Source organism: Trachypithecus francoisi, unplaced genomic scaffold (genome assembly GCF_009764315.1).
Source record: "Trachypithecus francoisi isolate TF-2019V2 unplaced genomic scaffold, Tfra_2.0 Contig01440, whole genome shotgun sequence".
Classification (NCBI taxonomy): domain Eukaryota; kingdom Metazoa; phylum Chordata; class Mammalia; order Primates; family Cercopithecidae; genus Trachypithecus; species Trachypithecus francoisi.
In genome coordinates this window covers 13,732,105-13,754,468 of record NW_022681431.1, presented here as the reverse complement: position 1 = coordinate 13,754,468, position 22,364 = coordinate 13,732,105, and the positions used below count along the sequence as shown (strand labels likewise).

Below are 22,364 nucleotides of genomic sequence, written 5' to 3'. Positions count from 1 at the left end.
ATCAGTATCTGGGGAGGATCTCGTCCTGGTTCATAGGCAGCACCTTCTTGTTGTGCCCTCACATAGTGGATGGGGAAGAGGGATCTCTCTTATAAAAGCACTGATCCCATGCATGAGGACTCTGCCTTTATGATCCAATCACCCCCAAAGTTGCGATCTCGGCTCACTGGAACCTCTACCTCCTGGGTTCAAGTGATTCTCATGCCTCAGCCTCCCGAGTAGCTGGGACTACAGGTGTACACCACCATGCCCAGCTAATTTTTGTATTTTTAGTAGTGATGGGGTTTCACCATGTTGGCCAGGCTGGTCTTGAACTACCGACCTCATGTGATCCACCTGTCTCAGCCTCCCAAAGTGCCTAGATTACAGGTGTGAGCCACTGTGCCTGGTCCCAAAGTCCTCACTTCTTTTTTTATTTATTTTTATTTTTATTTTTTGAGACAGTTCCACCATTGTATTTCAGAAACACATAACTTGCTTGATTTCACAGGTTCACAACTATAGGGCAATTTACCTCAGAATGAATCATACCTTGAGTCTCACCATATCTGATTCAGATAATATTTAGATGAGTCTTTGGTCTTAGACTTTAAAGTTGAAGCCAAACAAGTTAAGACTTTGGGAGTTATTGCGGTGGAATGAATGCATTTTGTATGCAAAAAGGACACACATTTTGGAGGGCTGAGGGTAGAATATCATGGTCTGGGTGTTTGTGTTCCCTCCAAATTCATATATTGAAACCTAGTCATCAATGTGATGGTGTTAGGAGGGGAGGCCTTGGAGAGGTGACTAGGTCATTAGGGCAGAGCCTTCATTAATGAGATTAGTGGACTTATAAAAGAGGCCCCAGAGAGCTGCCTTGGCCTTCCACCAGGTGAGGACACAGAAGGGGACACAGGAAGACCAGAAAGGAGGCCCTGCTGGCACCTTGATCTTAGACTTCCAGCCTCCAAAACTGTGAGAAATAAATTTCTGTTGTTTATAAGGTACCCAGTTTATGGCATTTTGTTATAATAGCCTGACTGACTAAGGCATATATTATAAAACCAAGTGCCCATCCCAACATCTGCAGGGATTCTTTATTTTTATTTTTATTTATTTTTTTATTTTATTATTATACTTTAAGTTCTAGCAGGTTTGTTACATATGTATACTTGTGCCATGTTGGTGTGCTGCACCCATCAACTCGTCAGCACCCATCAACTCGTCATTTACATCAGGTATAACTCCCAGTGCAATCCCTCCCCCCTCCCTCCTCCCCATGATAGGCCCCAGTGTGTGATGTTCCCCTTCCCGAGTCCAAGTGATCTCATTGTTCAGTTCCCACCTATGAGTGAGAACATGCGGTGTTTGGTTTTCTGTTCTTGTGATAGTTTGCTAAGAATGATGGTTTCCAGCTGCATCCATGTCCCTACAAAGGATGCAAACTCATTCTTTTTTATGGCTGCATAGTATTCCATGGTGTATATGTGCCACATTTTCTTAATCCAGTCTGTCACAGATGGACATTTGGGTTGATTCCAAGTCTTTGCTATTGTGAATAGTGCTGCAATAAACATACGTGTGCATGTGTCTTTGTAGTAGAATAATTTATAATCCTTTGGGTATATACCCAGTAGTGGGATGGCTGGGTCATATGGTACATTTAGTTCTAGATCCTTGAGGAATTGCCATACTGTTTTCCATAATGGTTGAACTAGTTTACAATCCCACCAACAGTGTAAAAGTGTTCCTATTTCTCCACATCCTCTCCAACACCTGTTGTTTCCTGACTTTTTAATGATTGCCATTCTAACTGGTGTGAGATGGTATCTCATTGTGGTTTTGATTTGCATTTCTCTGATGGCCAGTGATGATGAGCATTTTTTCATGTGTCTGTTGGCTGTATGAATGTCTTCTTTTGAGAAATGTCTGTTCATATCCTTTGCCCACTTTTTGATGGGGTTGTTTGTTTTTTTCTTGTATATTTGTTTGAGTTCTTTTTAGGTTCTGGATATTAGCCCTTTGTCTGATGAGTAGATTGCAAAAATTTTCTCCCATTCTGTAGGTTGCCTGTTCACTCTGATGGTAGTTTCTTTTTCTGTGCAGAAGCTCTCTAGTTTAATTAGATCCCATTTGTCAATTTTGGCTTTTGTTGTCGTTGCTTTTGGTGTTTTAGACATGAAGTCCTTGCCCATGCCTATGTCCTGAATGGTACTACCTAGATTTTCTTCTAGGGCTTTTATGGTATTATGTCTAACATTTAAGTCTCTAATCCATCTTGAATTAATCTTCGTATAAGGAGTAAGGAAAGGATTCAGTTTCAGCTTTCTACTTATGGCTAGCCAATTTTCCCAGCACCATTTATTAAATAGGGAATTCTTTCCCCATTTCTTGTTTTTCTAAGGTTTGTCAAAGACCAGATGGCTGTAGATGTGTGGTATTATTTCTGAGGATTCTGTTCTGTTCCATTGGTCTATATCTCTGTTTTGGTACCAGTACCATGCTGTTTTGGTTACTGTAGCCTTGTAGTATAGTTTGAAGTCAGGTAGCGTGATGCCTCCAGCTTTGTTCTTTTGACTTAGGATTGTCTTGGCAATGCGGGCTCTTTTTTGGCACAATTAAAAGAACTAGAGAAGCAAGAGCAAACACATTCAAAAGATAGCAGAAGGCAAGAAATAACTAAGATCAGAGTAGAACTGAAGGAGATAGAGATACAAAAAACCCTCCAAAAAAATCAATGAATCCAGGAGTTGGTTTTTTGAAAAAATGAACAAAATTGATAGACTGCTAGCAAGACTAATAAAGAAGAAGAGAGAGAAGAATCAAATAGACACAATAAAAAATGATAAAGGGGATATCACCACCGACCCCACAGAAATACAAACTACCATCAGAGAATACTATAAACACCTCTACGCAAATCAACTAGAAAATCTAGAAGAAATGGATAATTTCCTGGACACTTACACTCTCCCAAGGCTAAACCAGGAAGAAGCTGAATCCCTGAATAGACCAATAGCAGGCTCTGAAATTGAGGCAATAATTAATAGCCTACCAACCAAAAAAAGTCCAGGACCAGATGGATTCACAGCTGAATTCTACCAGAGGTACAAGGAGGAGCTGGTACCATTCCTTCTGAAACTATTCCAATCAATATAAAAAGAGGGAATCCTCCCTAACTCATTTTATGAGGCCAACATCATCCTAATACCAAAGCCTGGCAGAGACACAACAAAAAAAGAGAATTTTAGACCAATATCCCTGATGAACATCGATGCAAAAATCCTCAATAAAATACTGGCAACCCGGATCCAGCAGCACATCAAAAAGCTTATCCACCATGATCAAGTGGGCTTCATCCCTGGGATGCAAGGCTGGTTCAACATACGCAAATCAATAAATGTAATCCAGCATATAAACAGAACCAAAGACAAAAACCACATGATTATCTCAATAGATGCAGAAAAGGCCTTTGACAAAATTCAACAGCCCTTCATGCTAAAAACACTCAATAAATTCGGTATTGATGGAACGTATCTCAAAATAATAAGAGCTATTTATGACAGACCCACAGCCAATATCATACTGAATGGGCAAAAACTGGAAAAATTCCCTTTGAAAACTGGCACAAGACAGGGATGCCCTCTCTCACCACTCCTATTCAACATAGTGTTGGAAGTTCTGGCTAGGGCAATCAGGCAAGAGAAAGAAATCAAGGGTATTCAGTTAGGAAAAGAAGAAGTCAAATTGTCCCTGTTTGCAGATGACATGATTGTATATTTAGAAAACCCTATTGTCTCAGCCCAAAATCTCCTTAAGCTGATAAGCAACTTCAGCAAAATCTCAGGATACAAAATTAATGTGCAAAAATCACAAGCATTCTTATACACCAGTAACAGACCACAATTGCTTCAAAGAGAATAAAATACCTAGGAATCCAACTTACAAGGGATGTAAAGGACCTCTTCAAGGAGAACTACAAACCACTGCTCAGTGAAATAAAAGAGGACACAAACAAATGGAAGAACATACCATGTTCATGGATAGGAAGAATCAATATCATGAAAATGGCCATACTGCCCAAGGTCATTTATAGATTCAATGCCATCCCCATCAAGCTACCAATGAGTTTCTTCACAGAATTGGAAAAAACTCCTTTAAAGTGCAGGTATTCTTGGAGTGGAAATGAGAGGTGATGTAGCGGCCTGAAGTTTCTCCTAGTCACTTGTGGCTTACGGGGCTTAGAAGCAGGAGCTCTGCTTTGCATTTTGCCTTCTCTGTGCTGTCTTATTCTGCACCATCTCATCCAACTCATCACTGCCTCCATGCTGTCAGTCCTCAAGGTACCACCAACTCATGGTTGTGTGAAGGACACGCCAGAGGAACATGAAGTATGGTGGGCTCAATGTTTTATGGGATGCCACAAATAGTCTAAAATTGAACATTAATCTCTTCAGTTCTTTTCTATTGTTTTGAGGCAAGGTCTTTCTCTGTTGCCCAAGCTGGAGTGCAAGAGTCCAATCGTAGCTCACTGCAGCCTCCAACTCCTAAGCTCAAGTGATCCTCCCACCTAAAACTCCCAAGTAGCTGGGACTAATCTCTTCAGTTCTTAATGCTCTCTTAGACATTCCTACTACTGAGGAACTGTCCCGTACAACCCTCTGCTATGGTCTGAATGTTTGTCCACCTCAAAATTCACATACTGAAACCTAACGCACAAGGTGACAGTATTAGGAGGTAAGGCCTTTGGGAAGTGAGTAGGTCATGAGGGTGGAGCCTTTGTGATTGGGATGGTGCCCTTATCCCTGGATATTAGAGTTGCCTTGTCCCTTTTGCCCTTCCACCATGTCAGGACACAGCAAGAAGGCACCACCGATGAGGAATAAGCCCTCACCAGACACTGAATATGATGGCACCTTGATTTTGGACTTTCCAAGCTCCAGAACTGTGACTAATAAATTTCTGCTGTTCACAAGTTGCCCAGTCTAAAGTGTTTTGTTATGGCAGCCCGAATGGACTAAGCACCCTCCTAGTCAGTCTCTAGTTTCAAAGTCCCAATGCCCCACATTGGACCCGATGACGCACAGCCCAGATCACCTTAAAGAAAGGACCTATTGTCCCCACTGCTGAGAAAGCTTTGAGTAGACAACCTCCAGCTGTCATCCCCTCTATGGTCTGCCTCAGCTGCAGGACCACTTCATCCAGGGTCACACCCAAGGTCATCACATGAGGTGGCTCATGTTGAGTGACTGATAAAGGAGGACATATGAAGGCCCAGCCATTTCAGCCCAAGTGGGGCAACTCTGACAGGCCGTTTCAATCCTAGATGGCTCCATAGGGTCTCCTGAGGTTGTGGGGCCTGCAACCAGGCTCAGCCTCTTTTCTCCTATAATCTTGATCCCAAGGACCCTCTTTAACAGACATCCTGGTCATTAAACTCTGTCTCAGGATATAACTCCTAGAAAACCCAAACTACAGGCTGGGCATGGTGGCTCATGCCTGTAATCCCAGCACTTTGGGAGGCCGAGGCAGGTGGAACGCCTAGGCTCAGGAGTTCGAGACTAGTCTAGGCAACATGGCAAACCCCCGTCTCTATTAAAATACAAAAAAATCAGCCAGGCGTGGTGGCATGAGGCTGTAATCCCAGCTACTTGGGAGGCTGAGATAGGAGAATCGTTTGAACCCAGGAGGTTGAGGTTGCAGTGAGCCAAGATCATACCATTGTACTCTAGCCTGGGCAACAGAGCAAGACTCGGTCTCAAAAAGAAAAAAAAAAAAGAAAACCCAAGCTACAACAACCACTGAGTAGCTGGGGCTACAGGCGTGTGCCACCATGCCCAGCTAGTTTTTGTATTTTTAGTAGAGTTGGGGTTTCACTATGTTGGCCAGGTTGGTCTCGAATTCCCGACCTCATGATCCACCCACCTCAGCCTCCCAAAGTGTGAGCCACTGCGCCCGGCCCTTCAAGAACACTTTTCAAAGGTTGCTGTGCACTGTAGCAACCTAAACACTTCATTCCAGATCCCTGAGTCCTATGTATTTCTAATGTAGACCAATCACAGAAAAAAATGAAAACATTTGCTTGCAAACATGAGATATTTATACAGTTGCCATCCATTAAAAAGAGACTTTTGAGTTTATTTTATCACAAATTTAAAATATCTTAGAAATATGACATTCCAATATGTTTACAACAGATATTATTTTGAAGAATTTTTAAAATTTTTTATTTATTTATTTATTTATTTTTTATTTATTTATTTATTTATTTTATTATACTTTAAGTTCTAGGGTACATGTGCATAACGTTTATATCATGTATAACTCCCCAGTGCAATCCCTCCCTCCTCCCCCCTCCCCCTGATAGGCCCCAGTGTGTGATGTTCCCCTTCCCGAGTCCAAGTGATCTCATTGTTCAGTTCCCACCTATGAGTGAGAACATGCGGTGTTTGGTTTTCTCTTCTTGTGATAGTTTGCTAAGAATGATGGTTTCCAGCTGCATCCATGTCCCTACAAAGGACGCAAACTCATCCTTTTTGATGGCTGCATAGTATTCCATGGTGTATATGTGCCACATTTTCTTAATCCAGTCTGTCACAGATGGACATTTGGGTTGATTCCAAGTCTTTGCTATTGTGAATAGTGCCGCAATAAACATACGTGTGCATGTGTCTTTGTAGTTGAGTAATTTATAATCCTTTGGGTATATACCCAGTAGTGGGATGGCTGGGTCATATGGTACATCTAGTTCTAGATCCTTGAGGAATCGCCATACTGTTTTCCATAATGGTTGAACTAGTTTACAATCCCACCAACAGTGTAAAAGTGTTCCTATTTCTCCACATCCTCTCCAACATCTATTGTTTCCTGACTTCTTAATGATTGCCATTCTAACTGGTGTGAGATGGTATCTCATTGTGGTTTTGATTTGCATTTCTCTGAGGGCGAGTGATGACGAGCATTTTTTCATGTGTCTGTTGGCTGTATGGATGTCTTCTTTTGAGAAATGTCTGTTCATATCCTTTCCCCACTTTTTGATGGGGTTGTTTGTTTTTTTCTTGTATATTTGTTTGAGTTCTTTGTAGATTCTGGATATTAGCCCTTTGTCAGATGAGTAGGTTGCAAAAATTTTCTCCCATTCTGTAGGTTGCCTGTTCACTCTGATGGTAGTTTCTTTTTCTGTGCAGAAGCTCTTTAGTTTAATTAGATCCCATTTGTCAATTTTGGCTTTTGCTGCCGTTGCTTTTGGTGTTTTAGACATGAAGTCCTTGCCCATGCCTATGTCCTGAATGGTACTACCTAGATTTTCTTCTAGGGTTTTTATGGTATTAGGTCTAACATTTAAGTCTCTAATCCATCTTGAATTAATTTTCATATAAGGGGTAAGGAAAGGATCCAGTTTCAGCTTTCTACTTATGGCTAGCCAATTTTCCCAGCACCATTTATGAAATAGGGAATCCTTTCCCCATTTCTTGTTTTTCTCAGGTTTGTCAAAGATCAGATGGCTGTAGATGTGTGGTATTATTTCTGAGGACTCTGTTCTGTTCCATTGGTCTATTTCTCTGTTTTGGTACCAGTACCATGCTGTTTTGGTTACTGTAGCCTTGTAGTATAGTTTGAAGTCAGGTAGCGTGACGCCTCCAGCTTTGTCCTTTTGACCTAGGATTGTCTTGGCAATGCGGGCTCTTTTTTGGTTCCATATGAACTTTAAAGCAGTTTTTTCCAATTCTGTGAAGAAAGTCATTGGTAGCTTGATGGGGATGGCATTGAATCTATAAATAACCTTGGGCAGTATGGCCATTTTCACGATATTGATTCTTCCTATCCATGAGCATGGTATGTTCTTCCATTTGTTTGTGTCCTCTTTGATTTCACTGAGCAGTGGTTTGTAGTTCTCCTTGAAGAGGTCCTTTACATCCCTTGTAAGCTGGATTCCTAGGTATTTTATTCTCTTTGAAGCAATTGTGAATGGAAGTTGATTCCTGATTTGGCTCTCTGCTTGTCTGTTACTGGTGTATAAGAATGCTTGGGATTTTTGCACATTAATTTTGTATCCTGAGACTTTGCTGAAGTTGCTTATCAGCTTAAGGAGATTTTGGGCTGAGACGATGGGGTTTTCTAAATATACAATCATGTCATCTGCAAACAGGGACAATTTGACTTCTTCTTTTCCTAACTGGATACCCTTGATTTCTTTCTCTTGCCTGATTGCCCTAGCCAGAACTTCCAACACTATGTTGAATAGGAGTGGTGAGAGAGGGCATCCCTGTCTTGTGCCAGTTTTCAAAGGGAATTTTTCCAGTTTTTGCCCATTCAGTATGATATTAGCTGTGGGTCTGTCGTAAATAGCTCTTATTATTTTGAGGTACGTTCCATCAATACCGAATTTATTGAGCGTTTTTAGCATAAAGGGCTGTTGAATTTTGTCAAAAGCCTTTTCTGCATCTATTGAGATAATCATGTGGTTCTTGTCTTTGGTTCTGTTTATATGCTGGATTACGTTTATTGATTTGCGAATGTTGAACCAGCCTTGCATCCCAGGGATGAAGCCCACTTGATCATGGTGGATAAGCTTTTTGATGTGCTGCTGAATCCGGTTTGCCAGTATTTTATTGAGAATTTTTGCATCGATGTTCATCAGGGATATTGGTCTAAAATTCTCTTTTTTTGTTGTGTCTCTGCCAGGCTTTGGTATCAGGATGATGTTGGCCTCATAAAATGAGTTAGGGAGGATTCCCTCTTTTTCTATTGATTGGAATAGTTTCAGAAGGAATGGTACCAGCTCCTCCTTGTACCTCTGGTAGAATTCAGCTGTGAATCCATCTGGTCCTGGACTTTTTTTGGTGGGTAGGCTATTAATTGTTGCCTCAATTTCAGAGCCTGTTATTGGTCTATTCAGGGATTCAACTTCTTCCTGGTTTAGCCTTGGGAGAGTGTAAGTGTCCAGGAAATTATCCATTTCTTCTAGATTTTCTAGTTGATTTGCATAGAGGCATTTATAGTATTCTCTGATGGTTGTTTGTATTTCTGTGGGGTCGGTGGTGATATCCCCTTTATCATTTTTTATTGCGTCTATTTGATTCCTCTCTCTTTTCTTCTTTATTAGTCTTGCTAGCGGTCTGTCAATTTTGTTGATCTTTTCAAAAAACCAACTCCTGGATTCATTGATTTTTTGGAGGGTTTTTGTGACTCTATCTCCTTCAGTTCTGCTCTGATCTTAGTTATTTCTTGCCTTCTGCTATCTTTTGAATGTGTTTGCTCTTGCCTCTCTAGTTCTTTTAATTGTGATGTTAAGTGTCAATTTTAGATCTTTCCTGCTTTCTCTTGTGGGCATTTAGTGCTATAAATTTCCCTCTACACACTGCTTTAAATGTGTCCCAGAGATTCTGGTATGTTGTATCTTTGTTCTCATTGGTTTCAAAGAACATCTTTATTTCTGCTTTCATTTCGTTATGTACCCAGTAGTCATTCAGGAGCAGGTTGTTCAGTTTCCATGTAGTTGAGTGGTTTTGATTGAGTTTCTTAGTCCTGAGTTCTAGTTTGATTGCACTGTGGTCTGAGAGACAGTTTGTTATAATTTCTGTTCTTGTACATTTGCTGAGGAGTGCTTTACTTCCAAGTATGTGGTCAATTTTGGAATAAGTGCGATGTGGTGCTGAGAAGAATGTATATTCTGTTGATTTGGGGTGGAGAGTTCTATAGATGTCTATTAGGTCCGCTTGGTGCAGAGATGAGTTCAATTCCTGGATATCCTTGTTAACTTTCTGTCTCGTTGATCTGTCTAATGTTGACAGTGGAGTGTTGAAATCTCCCATTATTATTGTATGGGAGTCTAAGTCTCTTTGTAGGTCTCTAAGGACTTGCTTTATGAATCTGGGTGCTCCTGTATTGGGTGCATATATATTTAGGAGAGTTAGCTCTTCCTGTTGAATTGATCCCTTTACCATTATGTAATGGCCTTCTTTGTCTCTTTTGATCTTTGATGGTTTAAAGTCTGTTTTATCAGAGACTAGGATTGCAACCCCTGCTTTTTTTTGTTCTCCATTTGCTTGGTAGATCTTCCTCCATCCCTTTATTTTGAGCCTATGTATGTCTCTGCATGTGAGATGGGTCTCCTGAATACAGCAGACTGATGGGTCTTGACTCTTTATCCAGTTTGCCAGTCTGTGTCTTTTAATTGGAGCATTTAGTCCATTTACATTTAAGGTTAATATTGTTATGTGTGAACTTGATCCTGTCATTATGATATTAACTGGTTATTTTGCTCGTTAGTTGATGCAGTTTCTTCCTAGCCTCGATGGTCTTTACATTTTGGCATGTTTTTGCAATGGCTGGTAGCGGTTGTTCCTTTCCATGTTTAGGGCTTCCTTCAGGGTCTCTTGTAAGGCAGGCCTGGTGGTGACAAAATCTCTAAGCATTTGCTTATCTGTAAAGGATTTTATTTCTCCTTCACTGATGAAACTTAATTTGGCTGGATATGAAATTCTGGGTTGAAAATTCTTTTCTTTAAGAACGTTGAATATTGGCCCCCACTCTCTTCTGGCTTGTAGAGTTTCTGCCGAGAGATCTGCTGTTAGTCTGATGGGCTTCCCTTTGTGGGTAACCCGACCTTTCTCTCTGGCTGCCCTTAAGATTTTTTCCTTCATTTCAACTTTGGTGAATCTGGCAATTATGTGTCTTGGAGTTGCTCTTCTGGAGGAGTATCTTTGTGGCGTTCTCTGTATTTCCTGAATTTGAATGTTGGCCTGCCCTACTAGGTTGGGGAAGTTCTCCTGGATGATATCCTGAAGAGTGTTTTCCAACTTGGTTCCACTTTCCCCCTCACTTTCAGGCACCCCAATCAGACATAGATTTGGTCTTTTTACATAATCCCATACTTCTTGCAGGCTTTGTTCATTTCTTTTTCTTCTTTTTTCTTTTGGTTTTCTCTTCTCGCTTCATTTCATTCATTTGATCCTCAATCGCTGATACTCTTTCTTCCAGTTGATCGAGTCGGTTACTGAAGCTTGTGCATTTGTCACGTATTTCTCGTGTCATGGTTTTCATCTCTGTCATTTCGTTTATGATCTTCTCTGCATTAATTAGTCTAGCTGTCAATTCTTCCACTCTTTTTTCAAGATTTTTAGTTTCTTTGCGCTGGGTACGTAATTCCTCCTTTAGCTCTGAGAAGTTTGATGGGCTGAAGCCTTCTTCTCTCATCTCGTCAAAGTCATTCTCTGACCAGCTTTGATCCGTTGCTGGCGATGGGCTGCGCTCCTTTGCAGGGGGAGATGCGCTCTTATTTTTTGAATTTCCAGCTTTTCTGCCCTGCTTCTTCCCCATCTTTGTGGTTTTATCTGTCTCAGGTCTTTGATGACGGTGACGTACTGATGGGGTTTTGGTGTAGGTGTCCTTCCTGTTTGCTAGTTTTCCGTCTGACAGTCAGAAGGACTGTCTGTTGGTCTGTTGGAGATTGCTTGAGGTCCACTCCAGACCCTGTTTGCCTGGGTATCAGCAGCAGAGGTTGCCGAAGATAGAATATTGCTGAACAGCGAGTGTACCTGTCTGATTCTTCCTTTGGAAGTTTCCTCTCAGGGATGACTCCACCCTGTGAGGTGTGGGGTGTCAGACTGCCCCTAGTGGGGGATGTCTCCCAGCTAGGCTACTCAGGGGTCAGGGACCCACCTGAGCAGGCAGTCTGTCCGTTCTCGGATCTCAACCTCCACGTTGGGAGATCCATGGCTCTCCCCAAAGCTGTCAGACAGAGTCGTTGGCCTCTGCACCGGCCCCCGCTGCTTTCCCTATTGGACCTCAGCTGTGGGCTGTCCCCAGAGGTGGAGTCTACAGAGACAGGCAGGCTTCCTTGAGCTGCTGTGAGCTCCACCCAGTTCGAGCTTCCCAGCGGCTTTGTTTACCTACTTAAGCCTCAGCAATGGCGGGCGCCCCTCCCCCAGCCTCGCTGCTACCTTGCGGATAGATCGCCACAGACTGCTGTGTTAGCAGTGAGGGAGGCTCTGTGGGCGTGGGACCCTCCCGGCCAGGTGTGGGATATATTCTCCTGGTGTGCCTGTTTCCTTAAAGCGCAGTATTGGGGTGGGAGTTACCCGATTTTCCAGGTGTTATGTGTCTCAGTTCCCCTGGCTAGGAAAATGGATTTCCTTCCCCCTTGCGCTTCCAGGTGAGGCGATGCCTCGCCCTGCTTCAGCTCACGCTGGTCAGGCTGCAGCAGCTGACCCGCACCGATTGTCCGGCACTCTCTAGAGAGATGACCCCAGTACCTCAGTTGAAAATGCAGAAATCACCGGTCTTCTGTGTCACTCGCGCTGGGAGTTGGAGACTGGAGCTGTTCCTATTCGGCCATCTTGCTCCGCCCGACTAAAATTTTTTCTTGATGAAACCTTTAATGAGAGTCAGCTTTTTATGGTTAACTATCATTTATTGTACATTTTCTGCTTTAACTTTTATTTTAAGTTCAGGGTACATGTGTGGGTTTGTTATGCAGGTAAACTCATGTCATGGGGGTTTACTGTATCAGATTATTAAGCCTAGTACCTATTAGTTATTTTTCCTAATCCTCTCCCTCCTCCCATCCTTCACCGTCTCATAGGCCCCACTGTCTGTTGTTCCCCTCTATGTGTCCATGTGTTCTCATCATTTAGCTCCTGCTTATAAGTGAGAACATGCAGTATGTGGTTTTCTGCTCCTGCATGAGGTTGCTAAGGATAATGGCCTTCAGCTCCATCCGTGTTCCTGTAAAAGACATGATCTTGCTTTTTTATGGCTACATAGTATTCCATGTTGTATATGTACCACATTTTCTTTATTCAATCTACTATTGATGGTCATTTAGGTTGATTCCATGTCTTTGCTATTGTACTGCAGTGAACGTACGCATGTATGTGTCTTTATGATAGAACTATTTATATTCCTTTGGGTATATACCCAGTAATGGGATTGCTGGGTCAAATGGTGTTTCTGTTTTTAGATCTTTCAGGAATTGTCACACTTTTCCACAATGGTTGAACTAAACTACTCTCCCACCAACAATGTATAAGTGTTCCTTTTTTTCTGCAACCTAACACCTGTTATTTTTTGACCTTTTAAGAGTAGCCATTCTAACTGGTGTGAGATGGTACCTCATTGGGGTTTTGATTTGCATTTCTCTAATGATCAGTGATATTGAGCTTTTTTTTCATATGCTTCTTGGCCGCATGCATGTCTTCTTTTGAAAAGTGCCTGTTCACGTCCTTTGTCCACTTTTTAATGAGGTTGTTTTTTTCTTGTAAATTTGTGTATGTCCCTTATAGATGCTGGATGTTAAACCTTTGTCAGATGCATAGTTTGCAAAATTTTTCTCCCATTCTATAGGTTGTCTGTTTACTCTGTTGATAGTTTCTTTTGCTGTGAAGAAGCTCTTTAGTTTAATTAGATCCCGTTTGTCAATTTTTGCTTTTGGTGCAATTGCTTTTGGCATTTTCGTCATGAAATCCTTGCCTGTTCCCATGTCCAGAATGGTATCGCCTAGCTTGTCTCCCAGGGTTTTTATAGTTTGGGGTTTTATATTTCAGTCTTTAATCCATCTCGAGTTAATTTTTGTATATGGTGTAAAGAAGGGGTCCAGCTTCAATCTTCTGCATATGGCTAGAGAGTTATCCTAGCACCATTTATTGAATAGGGAGTTCTTTCCCCATTGCTTGTTTTTGTCAGTTTGTTGAAGATCAGAGAGTATAAAAGAATTTTAAAGATGCTGGTAGATGCAATGTAAAATGTAAACTTTGTGCATCGCAACTTCAAACTTATGAGTGATTATCATGCCCAATTGTCAACACATCACTGATCAATATTTAGAGTAGTTGGACCAGAAGTGGATTCAACCAATACAAATGTACAAGTTGGTCATACACACATTGGTGTCTACCCCAGCAATTGGTAAGTAAGCTGTAGTGGTAGTAGATGATGGCTATCAATGATGGAACAATAGAAAACAATTAATTATCCATGGCCAGTAACTGCTAATAAAGTAATACAGTCACACACATTTCCAAAATGTCTGTGAATAGGAAGGAGAATAATAAAGGCAGGAAATAGAAGTCAAGTTGTGCCAAAGGACTTAAGCAGATAATTTTAGAGAAACAGAAATTGTCACATGTATGGCTTGTACCCAAGATCATGTCATCTCTGTTTAAAGCAGCTTCAAATGCTAAGGCTGGACAGTGGCGATGAATCCAGGGGTAGAACAGTCTGTTGGAGGAAGGGTGGGCAAGACAGGATTGTATTATCAGAGGGCTAAAAAGCATCAGTAGTCCAACAGGTCTGAGCTGGCATTAATGTGTCCAAACTCCAGCCGAGAATTAGCATTAGAGATATCTAAGAAAACTTCTGCTGGGAAGCTGTGATTCAGAGGCAGGAAATCCAGTCCCTGGGGTGGAATTCCCAGCTGATTTTGCTGGGACTTCACAAGTTTTGCATCTACTTCCTGGACCCCAGAAATGGCCTCTTCTCCACAGGAGGCTCCATAGCCGTATCCCTCCAAGTCCAGGGGAGACCCACAAAGGTCCGCTTAGAAGGCTGGATGTCTCTGGCCTTCCCTTGAGGCCTGATACATCCCAAGTCATGGCTGCTTTTTGGACCCTGAAAACCCACTTCCTGAGCATCAGCACTCTTTCTACCCAAGCAACGGAAGCTCCCCTCCACCTGGGACTTCCTTCCTGCCAGCTGTGGGCAGTCTAGCCCCTCAGCTCTCTGAGGGTGCATGGTTCTTTTCAAACTCCCAGGGGTAGTCTTGATCTTTCAGATGTACAGCCACCTTTGTTAGCGACTTAGAACAAATTCCCAAGAGCTGGGAAGGAGGCTTCTTGGGGAAGTACTGTCTGCGCAGCACCAGTGACTCTCCTCCCCTCATCGAATCCCGTAAGGAGGATGCAGATCCTTCGGCTATTAAGGTGAGCTCTCTTTACCCTCTTTTTGGAGGACTTGGAGCTTACATTTTCCTCCTCTCCTTTGTACAAGAATCTTAATTTCTGTTTCCAGGATGTGACCCCTGACCTGTAACTCCTTTTTCAGTTTTCTCAAAGGATACTTATGAAGGGGGGCATCCCAGAATTTTGAGTGAGAATAAAGGTTAGACTAACTCATGTTGCCAAGCTAAACTTATCTTAAAGGAAAGAGTCCTCTTTTATTTTTTTTTTCTTCCTTAGGCTTCTTTCCAAAGCATTGTTTATAGTTGTGTCTTAAAAAAAAGAAAAAGGAAATTACAGACTTTAAGTCTGACCCTTGCAAAAGGTCTAAATCTGTTCTGGGAACTGGGTTTACAAGACAGAACAGGTCCATGCAAAGAGTTTATAGTCTAACATGATCCACAAACAAGTACATGGGCGCAGCTCTGAAGGAGGCATTTCTCTCCTTAGAAAGCACCCTGGGGTTCCCAGCATCAAGTTCAAGGTCACTGTGCAGTGTACAGGGCTCTTCAAGATCTGGCTCCCCCTGCTGCAAACTCACCTTCTCCATCAACAAGTAAGTTGTGTCCAGGCTCTCTCATGACTTTGGTTGTGCTACTTCCTTGCCCTGATTGTCCTTTTCCTCTGACTATACCCATTCACCTTTCTGCAGACAGGTTAAATGGCACTGCCCTTGTAAGGCCTTCCTAGATCCTCCCAGAAAGAGTTAGTAACCACTCTGTCCTCGTCCCACTGCATGCTTTCTGTAGCTCATGTGGTTGTGCTGTAATTATTCATTTAAATGTCTTGATGCCCTGACAGCTTACAAGCTCTTCTGGGATGGACTTTATTTGTAGCTGTATTCCCAGCTATACTAGTCCATTTTTGCATGGCTATCACTGCTATAAAGAAATACCTGAGACTGGGTACTTTATAAAGAAAAGAGGTTTAATTGGCTCACAGTTCCACAGGCTGCACAGGAAGTATGACTGGGGAGGCCTCAGGAAACTTACAATCATGGTGGAAGGTGAAGGAGAAGCAGGCACATCTCACATGGCTGAAGCAGGAGGATGCAAGAGAGTGGGGAGGTGCTACACACTTTTAAACAACCAGATCTTGTGAGAACTCACTTACTATCATGAGAACAGCAAGGGGAAAAACCATGCCCATGATCCAGTCACCTCCCACCAGGTGCTTCCTCCAGCACTGGGGATTACAATTCCACATGAGATTTGGGTGGGGACACAAATCCAAACCATATCACCAGCACAGAGTAGGCATTCAATTAATGTTTGTTGAGTAACATGGATGGATGAATGAATGAATGAATGAATGAATGAAGTCTTGATTGGAAGAGCAATTTTGGTTGTTCAGGTCTAGCATGGGTTTATCAGGAGCCTAGAGGAGGGAATAGGAGAGGCAGAATAAGTGTACTGGAAATGAAGATGGAGTGGGGCACCAAGGTGAACTTAGTTTTCTTTATAATTTTGCCTCTGATTTGCTCTAAGGGGGTGTCATATTTATATAGGAACGAATGTCATTGAATCACCCTTTGATCGTTGGCCCTTTGTGGACATTTCTCAGGAAGCTCATTCTTCACGTGACCCAAATTTTGAGTTAGGTGGTGATCAGATCTGGATTTCCAAATTTACTGTGTAATTTATTGAGTTTAATAAAGAAATAATCCCTTACAATTATGTGATATCTTCCATCTTTAAACCTCAAAGCATTTTCTAACTGCTAATAGACATGAACAGCCCCAGGGTTTGCTGCTACTGGATCCATTTCTCTGCTGGATAAAAGTATAAGAGAGTTAGCTAACTTGCCAAGAGGGTGGATTATTATTTTTTAAAGACAGTTTTTATTATGGAATATTTTAAACACATACAAAAGTAGGGAGAACAGCATGATGAACATCAATGTACCTACCATCCACCTGTCAATTTATTGCCCACCTTGTTTTACCCACTTCTACCCTCCCATATCATTTTGATGCAAATATTGCATATCATACATTTTCATCCATAAATATTTCAATATATCCAAAATATAAGGAATCTTTTAAAAAAACGTGATAGCAGTAACACACCGTAAACAATAAACAATAATTTCCTAATGGCAAGTAGTGAATCCATTCTTAAATTTCCAATTGTTCTATACGTATCATAGATTTAAAATTTTTGTGTTTCTGAATCACGATCTAAATATAGCTCACATATTGTGCTTGGTCGATACGTCTTTTACATCTCTTTAAACTTAGAGATTCTCTCTCTCTCTTTCGCAAGTTACTTGGTGGAGTCGGGTCTTTTGTTCTGGGGAGCTCTCACACTGAGTTTTTTCTGATTGAATCCTCATGTATAATTTAACAGATTCCTTTCATCTCGGCATTTTATGTAAATTGGTAGCTAGATCTGGAGGCTTGATCAGAATGGGGTTTGATTTTTTTTGGCAAGACACCTTTATAGGTGGTGGTGTTTTCCTCTAACTGGTGGCAGATAATGTGTGATTGCCTTTTTTTCTGGTGCTGTTAGCAGTTGTTCATGATATATACTCAGAGACATGAATTTATTAGAGGTTACTTCATTTCTTATTAATGGAATTATACCTATAAAGAGAAACTTTTCTTTAGTATTTGGTTGTTCTGAAGTACATTTTGAATTGGAAAGAAAAATGCTTAGTTCTCTTCCTTTATTTACTAATTTTCAAAATAATGAGTTGATTTAGTAGTATCAGTAATAAATTGGTTAGCTAACAGTTACCAATTAAATTATTTAATATAGCTTTATTGAGGTCTCACTGATGTAAACGGTGTATAAATTGATGAGTTCTGGCAAATCCATATGCCTGTGAAACCGTCATTACAATCATAAAAATGAATATATTACTCACAATATAGGTTTTGAAAGTATTATTATAAACTGGTAGATTTATTTATTGATTTATTTTTATTTTGTTAGATGGAGTCTTACTCTGTCACCCAGGCTGGCACATTGCATCTCGCCTTCTGGGTTCAAGCGATTCTCCTGCCTCAGCCTCCCAAGCAGCTGGGATTGCAGGCACACACCACCATGCCCAGCTAATTTTTTTGGTATTTTTAGTAGAGATGGGGTTTCACTATGTTGGCCAGGCTAGTCTTGAACTGATCTCAAGTGATCTGCCTGCCTTGGCCTCCCAAAATGCTGGGATAACAGGCATAAGCCACCACGCTCGGCCAAACTGGCAAATTTAAACATGTATATTTTCCACCATTTTAGTTATTATTCTTTTTGAAGCTTAATTTTTCCAGTTTTGAACAATGGGAGCTTATTGGGGTTATCCTTTATTTTTATTTATTTTTTATTTTTACTTTTTGAGAGAGGCTCTTGGTTCCATCGTCTCAGGCTGGAGTGCAGTGGCGCAATTATGGCTTACTGCAGCTTCAACCTCCTGGGCTCAAGTTATCCTCCCACCTCAGCCTCCTGAGTAGCTGGAACTACAGGCACATGACATGACACTTGGCTAATTTTTAATTTTTTTGTAGAGATGGGGTTTTGCCATGCTGCCCAGGCTGGCCTCAAACTTCTGGAGTCAAGGGATCCACCTGCCTTGGCCTCCCGAAATTCTGGGATTACAGGCATAAGCCACTGTGCCTGACCTCCTTTAGTCTTTTTTTTTTTTTTTTTCTTTTGAGGTGTCACCCAAGCTGGAGTGCAGTGGTGTGATCTCGGCTCACTGCAACCTGCAACCTCCACCTGCTAGGTGGGTTCAAGCGAGTGTAGCTCAGCCTCCTGAATATCCTGAGTGACTGGGATTACAGGAATGCACCACCAGGCCCAGCTAATTTTTTTGTATTTTTAGTAGAGATGGGGTTTTGCCATGTTGCCCAGGCTGGTCTCAGACTACTTGACCTCAAGTGATATGCCCATCTCGGACTCCCAAAGTGCTTGGATTACAGGCGTGAGCCACCATGCCGGGCCCTCTCTTGATTTTTTTGAAACAAGTCTCATAGTCTTTGTTAATTTCCTTGCCAATTTCTTATGAGAGGGTGCTGCAGACCTGATATCAGCCTTTCTTCCAAGGAGCCCTGCGTCCTCTCAGTGGGAAAGGGGGAACTTCGTCTATTATATGGTGTTAAACAAAGGAGCAAAATCCAATATGATATTCAGGGTGGGTTCACAGGCTTACAATGCAAAGCTGCTTTACCAGGCAACTCTGTAATTACCACTTTTGTTTGTATAGTGCCTTTCACTGAAGCAAGTTTACAGGATCAAATTTCATCTTGGGGACAATTCCAGGATGGAAGAAGAAGGTTAGAGAGATTATTATCCCATTTTATAGTTGGGGAAATAGGTAAAATTGTTGTGGCTTATCCATTATGTTTTAAAAAGCTAAGGGCAAGTTGAATAGAATCTAGCCTCCTAACAATGAAAACAGTGGTTCTCATCTTGTTGCTAGGGGTACCCTGGATTTCACAGCTTCACTTATTATTACTTTTTAATAAAGGGGCTAGAAAGCTTCAAGCAATAGGAAGGAAGGAACACCAGAACTTTCTTTCCTTCTTTTCCTTTTCATTTTCCTCTTTTTCTAACTCTCCCTTTTAAATTTTCTAAGTTTCTGAAGGAGCTGGAAAAACATGAAGAGGGGGATGAAAAACTGGGAATTACAGAATCCTGGGCTTAGAAGAGCCCTTTTAAAAAGTTTCAGCCCAACCCCCTCCATCTAGACAGCACTGTACTTGGGCTGAATCCAAAGATATGGGCAGTTCTCCATTTAGAAGGATGCAGTGAAGAGTATTCCACTGTGAACTAAGTCAAATTAGAGTTACAAAAACAAATCCCCAAATAGCAGCTTTAAGTTTATGAAAACGAATCCAAGTCTAAGTGCTTAGAGAGAAAGAAATGACCGTGTGTAAACAGTGGCATGAAGCCAGCAACAGTTGTCTAGGTAGGAAAAGGGCCTGTGCAAGCAGCTCTGCCTTGGATTTCACTGTGTCTACCACTGAAGAAATGGAAAGGCAGCCTGTTTGTGCTAGCTACAGAATTAGCTAGCTATTAACTATTAATTGGCTTAACAGATTCTGCACCTTCAATGGAGGCCATGAAGAAACATCATAGATTCTGCATCCCTAGAGGTCTTTAAATCTGTGTAGGATTAGGGCAAGAATCAGAGGTTCTGGGGTCTGGGCAGTGAATGCAGGAATAGGAAACCCCTTATGTATTATCCTGGGCAGTGTTTCCCAAACCAGTGTTCCACCAGTAATGGTATTCCACGGTGAATAAGGGAAATAAGAATATAGCCCTTCTTGGTCAGCACTTTGGGAGGTTCAGGCGGGAGGGCTGCTTGAGCCCAAGAGTTTGAGACCAGCCTAGGCAACATAGTAGGATCTTGTCTCTACAAAAAATAAAATAAAAAATTAGCCAGACTGGGTGTGCTGGCTCACACCTGTAATCTCAGCATTTTGGAAGGCTGAGACAGGAGGATCACTTGAGCTCAGGAGTTCAAGACCAGCCTGGGCAACATAGTAAGACCTCATATCTACACACACACACACACAAACCCCCACAAAACTATCCAGGCGTGGTGATGCATGCCTATGGTCTCAGCTACTTGGGTGGCTGAGGTGGGAGGATCACCTGAGCCCAGGAGTTCAAGGCTGCAGTGAGCTATGATTGTGCACTGCACTCCAGCCTGGGTGAGAGAATGAGACCCTGTCTCATATATATATATATATATATCTCCCTTCTCAAAAGTTTATAAAACATATCATTATGTTAAAGGCTCTGAGAAGTCTTAAGGAAACAAATATACTGACCTTTGTTGAAATCAGTTTCCTCGAATGTACTTGACGGTAAAGTCTCCCCGTCCCCACTTTTTTGGTCCATACCTATGAACTTGTAGACATAAGCACACAATGAATGAGTAATTTTACAGATGTTGGTGTGGATATTTTCTTTTGCAGATGAGGCAAATGGGGCTCAGGGAGGTGAAGTAACTTATTTGGGAGTCACAGAGTGAGTTACTGGGAGGCCAGAAAGAAGTAGAACAGGAAACAGAGCCTTTGCAATGAGATAGACCTGGATTCAAATCCTGACTCCATGATTTTCTGGCTATGGGATCTTGGATAGTTATTTTTTTCTGAACCTCAATTTTCGTATTTGTAAAATGAGCAATATAATGCCTGTGTCTTGGTGTGGTTATATGGTAAGTTTGTTATGAGTTGGTGGTTAGCTTGAGAGAATCATTTGCAAGTGCAGTCATCCGATGAACAAGGACAAGGTGGGTGCTGGGCTAACTGTGAAACGACTGAGATCTCATAGATGTGGGCCTGGGTTACTCGTGAGATTGACTGTAGACTAAGACCTGGGGCAGTGAGTGCTGCTACTTCAGAAGGAGAAGGAGGTGGGCCAAGGCTGAGAATCAGGCTAATTGGCAGTTCCCCATTAGGAAGTGTGATTGGAAGGCAGAAACAATGCCCCGCCTCCACCCCCTTCTTCCCCACATTATAAGCAAAGCACCTGGGCTGGTAGAGGAGAGTCTGACTCAGCAGATAGTCTGACCTACGGAGAGGCAAACATTGTTCATCTTGATTTCTATGTTGGCGAAAACTTGGGATGTCTTTATTCTTTATTTATTTTTAGTTTTTAGTTTTTCTTTCCAGGGGCGTTGCAAGGATGTCTTACATTGTTGCAGAGAAAATAGAATGTTGACTTACATTATTGCTGAGGACATAGAATGATGACTTACATTTTGTTAATTATGTAGCTGTTTGCATGTATCATCAGGTTTCACTCTATTAGACTTTGGAAAACTTACATGTAACCATTCTGGAGTGGAGATTTTAGCCTGAGATGAGGACGTTGGAGTGTGATCTGCCTTAAAGGCAATTAGAGCTGATATTTACATAGTGTTTTCTCTAATCCCGAAAGTCCACCCTGTTCTCCCTATCACCTTCAACAGACTCCCATTCAGGCTCAGCTCCCTACCTTTCTGCTTCCAGGTTCTGTGTGCATGTGTCCTTGAAAGCACTCAAACAGTGAAAGAGTGTGGAAATTGGGTTTCTTCCCAGCCTATGAACGCTTTGAGAGAGCAGGAACTCAGCCTCATGCTTCTGCGTATCTTCAGCTCCCAGAGCAACCCTTGCTTAGAGTCAATGCTTTGTAAATGGGAGTTGAGTGAATACATGAATGATGAACAAATGATGCTCTGCTCTTCAGGGACAAAACCTTTTTACATCTTCTTCTTACTGAATCCCTATAGAGCATTGTTTTTCTTTCAGAGATGGGATCATCGTTTGCAGATCATTTTACAGATGAAGGGGAGGAGCCTGACTGATAAATAAAATACCATAATTTGGAATATCTAAATGAGTACTGTCCCCCTTTACAACATGCTGTAGATGGCATTGTCAGAGGTACATTCTCTCATCTATTCTCAGTGGTCATACTCTGTCATTTTAGAGTAGATTTCACTTTTGAAATCAGCTCCACA

The 22,364-nt window shown here is 41.7% G+C and overlaps 1 long non-coding RNA gene across 1 annotated transcript in view; it reads right to left on the bottom strand.

Moving 5' to 3' along the window:
* Window positions 1-16,192: 16,192 nt before the first annotated feature.
* LOC117093680 overlaps window positions 16,193-22,364 on the bottom strand; it is a 30,445-nt gene continuing 24,273 nt past the window's right edge. Inside the window, exons 3-4 of the long non-coding RNA XR_004441191.1 lie at window positions 20,689-20,767; window positions 16,193-16,295 (exon numbers count right to left, since the gene is read on the bottom strand). This is a non-coding gene — a long non-coding RNA (uncharacterized LOC117093680). The remainder of the gene's footprint in view (window positions 16,296-20,688; window positions 20,768-22,364) is intronic.